Genomic DNA, 13,310 nt, shown 5'->3' with positions numbered 1-13,310 from the left:
ACATATTCTGTTCTCTACCTTCACGAAGAAGGAATAAATGGTAAGTTAACATGCCAATACCAGAGATTTATATAAGGCATACCAAAAACAATATGTGGGATGTGTCAGACTCAGAATATAGTGATGATGCTTTCAGCCTTGTAGGAGGAACCAGGGTTCTCAATCTCATATGTAAAACGTGCTTTCCAGTTGCCTGTGACAGCACATTGACAGATGAATGAATAGTCATGGCTGTTGTCTTATAGTCCGAGCATTTCTGCTTTCAGGAGTTATGTATGTTTGTTGCCAAATATGTATTTGTCAGTTGTTACTGCATACAATTTAATTAGACATTAAATAACCAATAAAATATAAATTTAAAAAATAGTTATTAATTATGTGAAAATTAGGTTAAACAATTTGAACAGACATGACGGAGGTGAGTTGCCAAAAACAATTCCTGTTGAGACAGGTGTGGCAAAAGTACTATGAAAGATATTTATGGGGAGAATCATAAAGACCTAAAAGTATTCTGGACTTACATTGTTTCATAAGTGTATTTAAATCATTTCACTCTAAACAGATGGAAACTAGAGGGATGCTCAGTCATTAAGCATCTGCCTTCGGCTCAGGTCAAGATCACAGGGACCTGGGATTGAGCCCCCCGTGGGGCTCCCTGCCCAGTGGGAGGCCTACTTCTCCCTCTCCCACTCCTCTTATGTTCCTTCTCTTGTTGTGTCTCTCTTTCTGTCAAATAAATAAATAAAATCTTAAAAAAAAAAATAAACAGATGGGAACTGGAAATTATAGATAATGCATTAAGGATGTGGTTCATTAGAGGAACCTACAAACAGTTGACTCATACCCAAAGTAAAAGCCCTTTCCTTTCATTCAAAGATTGGCAGATGAATTCACATTTATGTTTTGAGTTAAATGTATAAATGGATCTTTGCATGTGTGTGAGAAAGTTATTGTATTATAAACTCTACCATCTACATTTAAGTATGTTGATGAATGATGTTAGGAAATTATGCCTTAAAGCCAGATAATCTTATATTGTATTTTCAGAATTAACATAGAAAAATTGAGTTGTTAGATAGTTTTAGAGTTAGAATTATTTATTGGGTAGGATTTCCAGTTCTAGTTACAGACGAAAGTTAGTATTTTCTCCCTTCTTTTCTTGAAAATGGCAACTAGGACGGAAAAAAATCCTAACTGGGGCAAACCTAGAGGACACCTGAAACCCCAAACTGCGTGAGAAAGCACTGCCAAATACAATGAAGGTAAACTAGGGTATAGGTAGTTGCCTAGAGAGACCCTACAGCTGCAGACCTGAAACAAGGCTGGCAGAACATGGGGCACTATTGTTGCCAAAACCAATAATTCTTTGGAACAATGAGAATGGCTATGCAAGCTGATGCAAAACCTCTTTGCAGCTGGTTTGACTAAAGAAATAAAAGTAGTCAAGGCCAAATAAGGAATGCCCAAGGAAATAACATTTGTTTAAAGTAGTCTGTGAGTGAGGCAAAATAAAGAAAAAGGATATTATTTTGAACAGGCCTTGACTACTGCTCTCTTTTGATTGAAAAGTTAAAGCTAAAATAATTCACACACACAATGTGTCAAAGAGTAAATTCCTGCTAGCTCAAAATATGTTCCTCATTTTTTTTCCCACATGAATTTGCTATGAACTAGAGAATCCCAGAAGAAATCACCTCATTCAGGAATGAATAACAACCAAAAAGGAAACTGCATAGAATATGTACATTCTTATGACCTGAAAAAAATTAAAAATGATAGATGGAGAATACTGACAATAAAAAAAAAATGTTGCGGGGCGCTTGGGTGGCTCAGTGGGTTAAAGCCTCTGCCTTCGGCTCAAGTCATGATCCTAGGGTCCTGGGATCGAGCCCCACATCGGGCTCTCTGCTCAGCGGGGACCCTGCTTCCTCCTCTCTCTCTGCCTGCCTCTCTGCCTACCTGTGATCTCTGTCTGTCAAATAAATAAATAAATAAATCTTAAAAAAAAAATGTTGCCTCAGATGAACATACGGAAATTGTTACCAAACAACCCATACATTAAATATATATATATGTATTTATTTAATATTGTAATCACTGCTAAAAAAACTAGTGTTTCAGCAAAGATACAAGAGCTCAGGGACTTCATAGCAAGTCAGCAGAAGAATGAATGTGGTAAAACTCAGCAAAGAAGCAGAGGAGAAAAATACAACTATTTTAACAACAAAAGCCTTGGCAGTAGCACAAAAAAAAAAAAAAGGACATTTTCCCCCCATGTTCCTTTTCTTTTTTTTTTTAAATAGATGCACATTTTAAAAATTTAAATTCAATTAATTAACATATAATGTATTATTAGTTTCAAAGGTAGAGGTCAGTGACTCATCAGTCTAATACTCACTGCTCATTATATCACATGCCCTTCTTAATGTCCATCACCCAGTTACCCCATCCCCCCACCCCATTCCCCTCAGTTTGTTTCCTATGATTAAAAGTCTCTTATGGTTTGTCTCCATCTCAGATTTCATCTTATTTTTCCTTCCCTTCCTCTATGATCCTCTGTTTTGTTTCTTAAATTCCACATATGAGTGAAAACACATGATATTTGTCGTTCTCTGACTTATTTCACTTAGCATAATACCCTCTGGTTCCATCCACATCATTGCAAATGACAAGATTTCATTCTGTTTGATTTATATATATACAATGGAATATATATACATACCACATCTTCTTTTTCCATTCATCTGTCAATGGACATCTGGGCTCTTTCCATATTTTGGCTATTATGGACATTGCTGCTATAAACATTGGGGTGCATATACTCATTCTAATCATTATGTTTCTATCCTTTGGATAAATACCTAATAGTACAACTACTGGGTCATAGGGTAGCTCTATTTTTAACTTTTTGAGGGATCTCCATGCTATCTTCCAGAGTGGCTGCACTAGTTTACATTTCCACTAGCAGTGTTAGAGGGTTCTCCTTTCTCCACATCTGTTGTTCCTGAGTTGTTAATTTTAGCCATGATAGACAGATATTTTTAAACATGTAAGAATGCAGGAATATAGCTCCTAAGAGTCTTTTGTGACTATTGAACAAACTGTCACAGGGATCAACTGGAAGAGCACATTGAATCCATTAAATTGTAGAAATAAGACTTCAGAATATTTGGGAAAATAATAAATTTTAAAAACTGACAATGATACTTAAAAATTTCAAGGGAAATGGGGACAGAATGCTGTGTATGACTGAAAACACTAAAGTCCTCATCTTTTATAGCCAGTAGTCAAAAGATGTAATTTAGGGACCCTGGGTGGCTCAGTCAGTTAAGTTTTTGCCTTCAGCTCAAATCATGATCCGAGGATCCTGGGATTGAGCCCTGTGTTAGGCCCCTGCTGAGCAGGGACCCTATTTCTCCTCCCTCTGCATCTCCCCCTCACTTGTGTTCTCTTTGTCTCTCTCTCAAATAAGCAAATAAATTTTTTTTAAAAAAGATTCAGTTTAAAGCTGATAAAGCTGATAAAGCTGATAAATCAGTAATAGATAAGTATAATTAAACCTATGAGGGTAAGAACTCAGAAAAATATTAAAATAAAATCAGGTAGAAGGATAAATGGTGGGAAGAAAGAAGTAGACATATACTTAACTTGTCTTATTCAGTTTGGAGTCAGTAGATAATATATAAAGAAAATAGAAGATTAAATGTAATCTATAAAGTTATAAATTAACAAACATGAAAAACACTTTAAAATTACCAAAAGAAACATACATACAGATGCACAGAAAGCAAATATAGCTCACATCATAAAAGATTATTTTTAAAAGAAAGAAGCAATAAAAACAAAACATAATGTAAAATATAATTTAAGGTTAAGATTAAACATATCTATCATGTAATTAATTCATTCAGGAACTATTTAAGCTCTTACTGTGTGTCAGGCATTGCTCTAAGTATTGATCCATTTAATCCTCATGATAGCTATTCATTCAAGGAACTGTGGTTATCCACATTTTGTGGATGAGAAAATAGAGCACAACAAGGAATAGTGACTGCTTCCCATCTCACAAATTGTAAGTGAAGTAAATAGGATTAGCATCCAGGTAGTTAAGAACCTGGGTTCTTAACCACTGTACAGTGAAGCCCTAGATACAGTTAAGGCAGCATACAGAAAAACATTTATTGTCTAAAATGTTTATATTACTAAACAAAACAGAATAAAAATAAGAGGGTTGTGCAGTCAGCCAAAGTTAGAACAACAAAATAAATCCAAGGAAAGCGTAAGAAATCATAATAAAAGTAGAAACAAATAAATTGATTAAAACACAAAAAAATGGGAATACCAATAAAGTAAAGCAGGAACTTGATTTTAGGGGTAAAAATGATAAAACTCTAGATAATAGAGTACAAAAAGAGGAAGGAAGCATAAATCAAAAAATAAATATTAATGAGGAAACAACCATACACAAAAAAGACCTGGTTAAAAGAATCCTAGGAGGGATACCTGGATGACTCAGTCGGTTAAGTGTCTTGTCTTCAGCTCAGATCATGATCCTGGGGTCCTGGAATCGAGCCCCATATCAGACTCTCTGTTCAGTGGAGGGTCTGCTTCTCCCTCTCCCTCTGCCTGTATTCTTTCTCTCTCTCTCAATGAATAAAATCTTAAAAGAAGAAGAAGAAGAGTCCAAAAAGACTATATTGATAAACTATACACAGCAATTTTAGACTATAATGGAATAGTTAATTCTATAAGCAAATATAATTATCAAAACTGACCTCAGAAGACCAAAAGAATCTAAACTCTCCAATCAACAATAAAAAGAGAAAATTGTTAGAGATCTGCTCCAAAAGAGCACCAATCCCAGATGTTTTCATGGGCCAATTCTACTAACCTCCTAAGAAAGAAAAGTTTCAGTTCTATTTAACTTATTTGAAAGAAGGAAAGCTTTAAAATTCTTTTTATGATGCTATCGTGACAATGATATCAAAACCCAGCAAAGACAGCATAAAAGAGATAACTACAAGTAATACAAAATCGTTCTAAAATAATGATATATTATTAAAGTGAGGCTAAGAATTCTAGAATTGCTCAAATAATTTTCTGCATTAATGAAAAGCATATGATTATCTTCATATTTACAAAAGGTGCTTTGTAAATTCAACATCTGCCCTTGGTTTAAAACTCCTAAAAAAAAAAAAATAACAAGAGATGGGTACTTCCTTTGCATAATTCATTATTCCTTTTTACATGGTACATGGTGTGCTAACCACAAATGAGAATCATGCTAAATGGGGAAATACTAAGAAGCATTCAAAATAAGGATGCTCACTATTACCAACTTGATTTATCATCATTGTGGGCTACTGGAAAATGCAGTTAGAAAGAGAAAGGGATTAAAAATTTTTGAATTTAAAAAGAGGTGACTTAATCATTTTGCAGATAATGTGATTACCTTATAAACTCATGAGAATCAACCGAAAAGCTACTATATACAATAAAAGAATTTGGAAAATAGCTGGGTATTTGATTAGATGTGAATATAAGTAGTGTTTGTACATACAAACAACTTACTAGGTGATATACTAGAAGAAAAGATGCCATTTAGATTAGCAAAAAAAAAAAAGGGAAAAAACAAATTAAAGACCTTGATATTAAAATTGGAGAGAATTATGATCCAGATCAGTTTTCTCAACTGAGGCTGATTTTGACACCTGGGAAACATCTGGCAATATCTAGAGACATTTATGATTGTCCAGTGTCAATAATGGTGAGGTTGGGAAGGCCTGATTTAGGTGAAGAAAACTTTAAAATGCTACTTAGGGCCACAGAGGAAGACTAATCCTTCTTGGATAAGAAGCTCCAAAATGATATATAAATTTTTCCTAAATTAATATACAAATGTAGTGAGATCACAATAAAAACAAAATAACAAAATGATTTTTTGAACCAGATAAACTGATTCTAAAGTTCAGATATAAAATTAAACAATAAATTCAAGAAGAATCTAAGTAAGAACAGCAGGGGTGGGGCGCCTGGGTGGCTCAGTGGCTTAAAGCCTCTGCCTTCAGCTCAGGTCATGATCCCAGGGTCCTGGGATCGAGCCCCACATTGGGCTCTCTGCTCAGTGGGGAGCCTGCTTCCTCCTCTCTCTCTGCCTTCCTCTCTGCCTACTTGTGCTCTCTGTCTGTCAAATAAATAAATAAAATCTTAAAAAAAAAAAATAGAACAGTAAGGGTATGGAGAATGATCTGTCAGATATTAACAAAAATAACATTGAAGGCATTATAAGAGACCTAAATACCTACTGGCACTTAGCGCATGATAAAGGAGACCTTTCAAATCAGAGGAAGAAAGATGCATTATTCAGCAAGTGGGCTTAAGTTAATCAGATACCATTGGAAAACAAAGTTACCCATGTTCCATATCTTATAACAAAATAAATTATAAATGAATTAATTATTAAAGTATAAAAAGTACAGTAGTAAACATGGGATTTTTGTGAAGAGAAAAATGTGAGATACAGAGTGTTTGTAGTATGCTACCTTTCATGTCAGTACGTACATTTATATATGTGTGTGTATATTTATATTCAATTCTATTCCATCTTTCCTAAGAAGAACAAACAGGAAACTGCTAATAGTTGTTGTCCCTAGGGAGAACTAGTACATGAAAGAAGTTACTTTTCATTATATATACAGGCATAATTTGTTTCATGGTGCTTCACTCTACTGCTCTTCACAGATACTGCATTTAAAAAAAAAATTTTTTTTTTTCACAAATTGAAGTTTTCTGGCAACAATGCTTTGAGCCTTTGAGCAAGTCTGCCATTTTTCCAACAGCATTTGCTCACTTCATGTCTCTGTCATATTTTGGTACCTCTCGAATATTTAAAATTTTTTCATTATTATTGTATTTGTTGTGGTATGATTAGTGTAATGAGTGATCTTTGATGTTACTATTGCAATTATTTGGAGGCACGATGAACTGTACCTCTGTAAAACAATGAACTTAACTGATCAACGTTGTGTGTGATCCGACAGCTCCACTGACCTGCTGTTTCCCCCATCTCTCTCCCTCTCCTTGGGTCTCACTATTCCCTGAGACACAACAACATTGAAATTAGGCCAATGAATAGTTACTCTACAGTGCTGTCTAAGTGTTCAAGTGAAAGGAAGAGCCATGTGTCTCTCATATTAAATCAAAAGCTGGAAATGAATAATGAGGAAGGCTTGTTGAAAGCCAAGATAAGCTAAAACCTAGGCCTCTTGTGCCAAAGCCAAGTCGTGAATGCAAAGGAAAGTTCTTTTTTTTTGTCTTTTTTTTTTTTTGAGAGAGAGAGAGAACTGAAGTGGGAGGAACAGGGTGGAGGGGAGGGTAGAGAGAGAATCTTAAGCAGGCTCCTTGCCAAGAATGGAGCCTGAGGTGAGGCTTGATATCAAGACTCTGAGATCATGACCTGAGCCGAAATCAAGAGTCTGACACTTACCTGACTGAGCCACCCAGGCACCCTATAAAGGAAATATTTTTGAAGGAAATGAAAAGTGTTACTCCGTGAATGCACAGTGATAAGAAAGTGAAATACCTTTATTGCTGAGATGGAGAAAGTTTGAGTGGTCTGGTTAGAAGATCAAACAAGCCACAATATTCCCTTAAGCCAAAGCATAATCCAGAGCAAGGCCCTGACTCTCTCCAGTTCTGTGAAGGCTGAGAAAGGTGAGGCAGCTGCAGGAGAAAAGTCTGAAGCTGGCAGAGTGTGGATCATGAGGTTTAAGGAAAGAAACCACCCCCATGACGTCAACACGTACAAGGTGAAACAGCAAAGTGATGTTGGAGAAGCCACAGCAAGTGACCCAGAAGCTCTAGCTAAGATCATTATTGAAGGCAGCTACACTGAACAGATTTTTCAATGTTGGTGAAACAGCCTTTTATTGGAAAAAGATGTCATCTTGCCCTTTCACGGTTATAGAGGAGAAGTCAATGCCTGACTTCAAAGCTTCAAAGGACAGGCTGGCTCTCTTGTTAGGGGCTACTGCAGCTGGAAACTTTAAGTTGAAGCCAGTGCTCCTTTGCCATTCTGACAATCCTAGGGCCCTGAAGAATTATGCTAAATCACCTCTGCCTGTGTTCTAGAAATGAACAACAAAGCCTGGATGACAGCATATCTGCTTATAACATGGTTTACTGGCTATTTTAAGGCCACCGTTGAGACTTACTGCTTAGAGGAAAAGATTCCTTTCAAAATATTACTGCTCACTGACAGTGCACCTGGTCACCCAAGAGCTCTGATGGAGATGTTCGAGATGAATGTTGTTTTCCTGCCCACAAACAACATCCATTCTGCAGCCCCTGGATCAAGGAGTAATTTTGACTTCAATCTTATTATTGGAGGAATATACTTCCTAAGGCTATAGCTGTCCTAGATGGTGATTCCTCTGATAGATCTGGGCAAAGTCAGTGGAAAACATTCTGGAAAGGATTCACCCTTCAAGATGTCATTAAGAATATTCATGATTCATGGGAAGAAATCAAAATATCAACATTACCAGGAGTTAGGAAGAAATTCATTCCAACCCTCATGGATAACTTTGAAGGGTTCCAGACTTCAGTGGAGGAAGTCACAGCAGGGTTGATGGAAACAGCAAGAGAACTAGCTTTAGAAGTGGAGCCTGAAGATGAAGATTGCTGCAAGCTCATGATCAAACTTTAATGGATGAGAAGTTGCTTCTTATGGATGAGTACAGAAAGTGGTTTCTTGAGAAGAAATCTACTCCTGGTGAAGATGCTGTGGAGATTGTTGAAATGATAACAAAGGATTTAGAATATTATATGAACTTAGTTGGAAAAACAGTGGCAGAGTTTGAGAGGATTGACTCCAATTTTGAAAGAAGTTCTACTGTGGGTAAAATGCTATCAAACAGTATCACATGCCACAGAGCAATTACTCATAAAGGGAAGAGTCATTCAGTGCAGCAAACTTCATTGTTGTCTTGTGTTAAGAAATTGCCCCAGCCACCCAGCCTTCAACAACCAACACCCTCATCAGTCAGCATCCATCAACATCAAGACAAGACCCTCCACCAGCAAAAAGATTATGATTTGCTAAAAGCTCAGATGATATTTAGCATTTTTTTAGTAATAAAGTATTTTTAAATTAAGGTGGTACATTGTTTTTTAGACACTATGCTGTTGTACACTTCATAGATGACAGTGTAGTGTAAACATAATTTTTGTATGTACTGGGAGAACAAAAAATTCACTTGAGTTGCTTATTGTGATATTTGTTTTATTGTGGTGGTCTGGAACCAAACCTATAATATTTTCGAGTATGCCTGTATATTGCTGTGGGTGCACACTGTCTACTAAAATATTAATTTTTAATTGTAAGAGAAATGTATATATAATCCACATCCTTGGGAAAGAAAGAGTTCCTGAATTTTCCAGAGATTAATTTAATGTACAGAACTTTTTAGTTGTAAGGGACCTCTAGAGTTTGTTCTCTGAAATGCTTAGATTTTAAAAAGCAACAACTTTATAGAAAGTTTTCAAAAGGTTACTATAGTTTATCGATTGCTTAGTAAGTATAAATTTATCCTGATTATTTCGGTTATATTCAATGTCTTAATTTTGGGCCAAGCCACAGACTAGAACTATGTACTCCTAAACTAAATGGCTCCAGATTGCTGAATATTTTAAGTTCTCTTGTCTCCTCTTTGAAGTTGTTTTTCTGTCTTCACCGTGAAGTGTCAAATATAAATTTTCACTTCCTTTTTTATTGTCATCGTCCTTATGCCTGGCATCTCATTACTTTCAATCTGTCAAAGCTAGGAATCCCATCTCCAGACTCCTTCAAACTGTGTCAAATGAAAGGAAATAAGTTGGGTAAGTGCCTGATGGCTCCCCTTGAGTGAAGTGCAAATACATTTAGAATGTGAACTTTGTGCAGTCTGTTGTGTCTGTTTGTATACTTATCTGCTTACTTTTAGACAGTGGACTGTGTTTACAGTAGTTGAGAATTCTGGGTCAGTGACCCCTAGAAAGAGAAGTTGTTACTGTACTTGAATTGTTGGAAAATTTGGGCATACATACTTATGCTTCTTACCAATACATTTTTTTTAAGATTGTATTTATTTTTTAGAGCCCACACACAAGCAGGGGATGGGGAGGGGCAGAGGGAGGAGAAGCAGACGCCCCACTGAGTAGGGACCTGGACCCGGGGCTCTATCCCAGGACCCTGAGATCACGACCTGAGCCAAAGGCCCAGGTGCCCCTTATCAATACTTTTTTAATGAAGTGACTGAACACTAGCACATAAATAACAAATTCATTTTTACTGAACCTAACTGAAAAGCCCTGTGGTATCCTAGCATTTTGGTTTATAGTAAAACCTGCCTAAGAGTTTCATTTGTGGGAGGTTGAACGCAGATATATCTCTTTCTTCAGTATCCTGTGGCTCCTAGGGGAAAGTTCTATCTTGATTAAATATGAAAGGAATTGGGGCACCTGGGTGGCTCAGTGGGTTAAGCCTCTGCCTTCAGCTCAGGTCATGATCTCAGGGTCCTGGGATCAAGCCCCGAATTGGGCTCTCTGCACAGCAGGGAGCCTGCTTCACCCTCTCTCTGACTGCCTCTCTGCCTACTTGTGATTCCTGTCTGTTGAATAAATAAAGAAAAATCTTTAAAAGACATATGAAAGGAAATGTTCATATGATAAAATAACAGGTAACTGGAAATTTTATACAACTAGCAAAAAATCAACCAGAAAATAGTTTCTCTAAAAATCAACCAGAAAATACTCTCTCTAAAAATCAACCAGAAAATAGTTTCTCATTTTAACCCTTATAATCAAAAATGCGTGTAAGGGGAATTACTCTACTTTTCTGCTCTAGGAAACCATTTCTGACATAAGTTAATCTAGGGCTGAGGTGGTGACATGTGCTGTCAGGGGCCTGAGCCCCTTCTGTTGTTTGTTCCTCTGTGGATAGCTTTCATTCCTAACGATGCTTTATGGTCCAAGAGAGACTGTTTGAGCTCCAACAACCTTGTCCACAATCCTAATTTTATATTCTTTTTATAAAAGTGAAACAGACTCTTAACTGTGAGAACAAACTGATGGTTACCAGATGGGAGGTGTTAGGGATGGAATTAGTGAAACAGGGGATGAGGATTAAAGGACACTTATCCCGATGAGCACCGAGTGATGTACAGAATTGTTGAATCACTATATTGTACACCTGAAACCAATAGGATACTATATGTTAACTACATTGGCATTAAAATAAAAAATGTAAAAAAATTAAAATTAAATTAAGAACTTTGATATTTTTTTGAAACCATGAATGTGCTGGGTAATCATGTAGTTTAGTGAATTAGCCAAATTCCTTTTCATTAAAATGTCATATTAATTTTATTTACAGTTCTAACACTCTAGTTAATCATGAATACAAATCATCTTTTAATCTGATATCATAGATGCCCTAAAAACAGTAATAGGAGGATAAGATGGCTACTACTTTCTAAAAAAGATTTGTGTTCTCTTTGATCCAGACCTCAAATATATGAAACTGGTCATTAAACAAGTTCTTCCCATTGAGAAACGTTGCTAGCAGTAAAATCGAGGTATTAACCAGCCTGTTGTTTCTTCCTCTTTCTCTAAATGTGTTGTCGTTTCCCATTTGGCACATGTAGCCTTTTGGCAGACGTCTGCTCTTCTTTTTTTCACCTTGCTGTCTCATACTTAAAGACTAGTCTAGCCACAAAATCCGTTGAGCCATTCGGCTACGGAGTAAATCACGAAACTTTGCATTTCTGAGACAATTGTTAAAAATTAGAATTTGTGGTGGGTACCATAGGATTTACTTGATAAGGAAGTAGAAATAAAAGAACACCTTATTAAAAACAAATGGAAAAATATTGTTTTTTTAAGGTTTCAATCTATTCTTAAATTTCCTCCTGGAGGGCCCAGGTGTTAGTGACAAAGGGTAAGCAAAAGGCCTTCAGGCACGTGATTCTACAAATTCAAACACACAGAAACAAGGTCAACACTTCTTTTACTACTCCCATCCAAATTAATGGCATGATTAGTGCTCCAACCAGAAGGGCTCCAACTAGAAACTTCCCCCTTACCTAAGGCTTTTCCACCCCATGTCCAGTGGGTCACTAAACCCTGCCAGTTCAGGAACCTACCCAAGTTAAATAAATAATATCCATCTCAACTGCCCTTGTTCCTCATTGTCTCTCGCCAGACCATTTTATTTTTTATTTTTTTAAGATTTTATTTATATGACAGACAGAGATCACAAGTAGGCAGAGAGACCTACAGAATGAGAAGAAGGGAAGCACGCTCCCTGCTGAGCAGAGAGCCTGATGCCAGATCCCAGGACCCTGAGATCATGACCTGAGCTGAAGGCAGAGGCTTTAACCCACTGAGCCACCGAGGTGCCCCAATTGCCAGACCATTTTAATCAATCCCTTTCAAGCTCTCTGCTCTTTGACTCTTTTTCCTGTTCCTATTCCAGTGTCTTCCATTTGGTCCCATGAATTATCTTTTTGAAAAACAAATTCTATCATATGACTCCCCTTTATCTGTTAAAAAAAATTTTAAAGCCTCATCGCCTTTCTTTCTTTTTTTAAAAAAAGATTTTATTTATTTGACGGACAGAGATCACAAGTAGGCAGAGAGGCAGGCAGAGAGAGGGGGGAAGCAGGCTCCCTGCTGAACAGAGAGCCCGATTTGGGGCTCGATCCCAGGACCCTGATATTATGATCGGAGCCAAAGGCAGAGGCTTAACCCTCTGAACCACCCAGGTGCCCCCTCATTGACTTTCTTAATGTCACTTCATTCTTTAACCGAACTTCCTGTCATTCTGCCTTCACGCATTCTAGGACTCAGACACACACACAAAGTCACACCTACTTCTTTTGGCCTCACTGTTTTCTTTTTTTTTAATTAATTTTTAAATTTAATTTCTTTTTTTTTTTTTTAGATTTTATTTATTTATTTGACAGAGAGCACAATCAGGGGGTTGGGCAGAAGGAGAGGGAGAGAAGCAGGCTCCCTGCTGAGTAGGGAGTCTGGTGTGGAACTTGATCCTAGAACCCTGGGGATCATGACCTGAGTCTAAGGCAGTTGCTTAACCAACTGAGCCACCCAGGTACCCTGGCCCCACTGTTTTCTTTTTGTGGAATGTCTTCAACTGCATCCTTTCTCTGTCATGCAAGCTCCTGCTCATCTTTGTTCTCTATTACACCATGTATATTTTCTGTTATACCATGTGTGTTCTCTGTTGCACCATGTATGTGCTCTGTTACATC

General features: G+C 36.9%; 1 protein-coding gene and 1 pseudogene across 4 annotated transcripts in view; both read left to right on the top strand.

Moving 5' to 3' along the window:
• Window positions 1-13,310, top strand: part of GREB1L (GREB1 like retinoic acid receptor coactivator) — a 269,159-nt gene that overhangs the window by 75,814 nt on the left and 180,035 nt on the right. The gene's annotated exons all lie outside the window — the stretch shown is intronic.
• Window positions 7,128-9,095, top strand: LOC116868949 (annotated as a pseudogene).

Source organism: Lontra canadensis, unplaced genomic scaffold (genome assembly GCF_010015895.1).
Source record: "Lontra canadensis isolate GAN:19392208 unplaced genomic scaffold, GSC_riverotter_1.0 scaffold17, whole genome shotgun sequence".
NCBI classification, from domain to species: domain Eukaryota; kingdom Metazoa; phylum Chordata; class Mammalia; order Carnivora; family Mustelidae; genus Lontra; species Lontra canadensis.
Note: the sequence above shows the minus strand (reverse complement) of the source record. Positions and strands in the feature narration are given on the sequence as shown.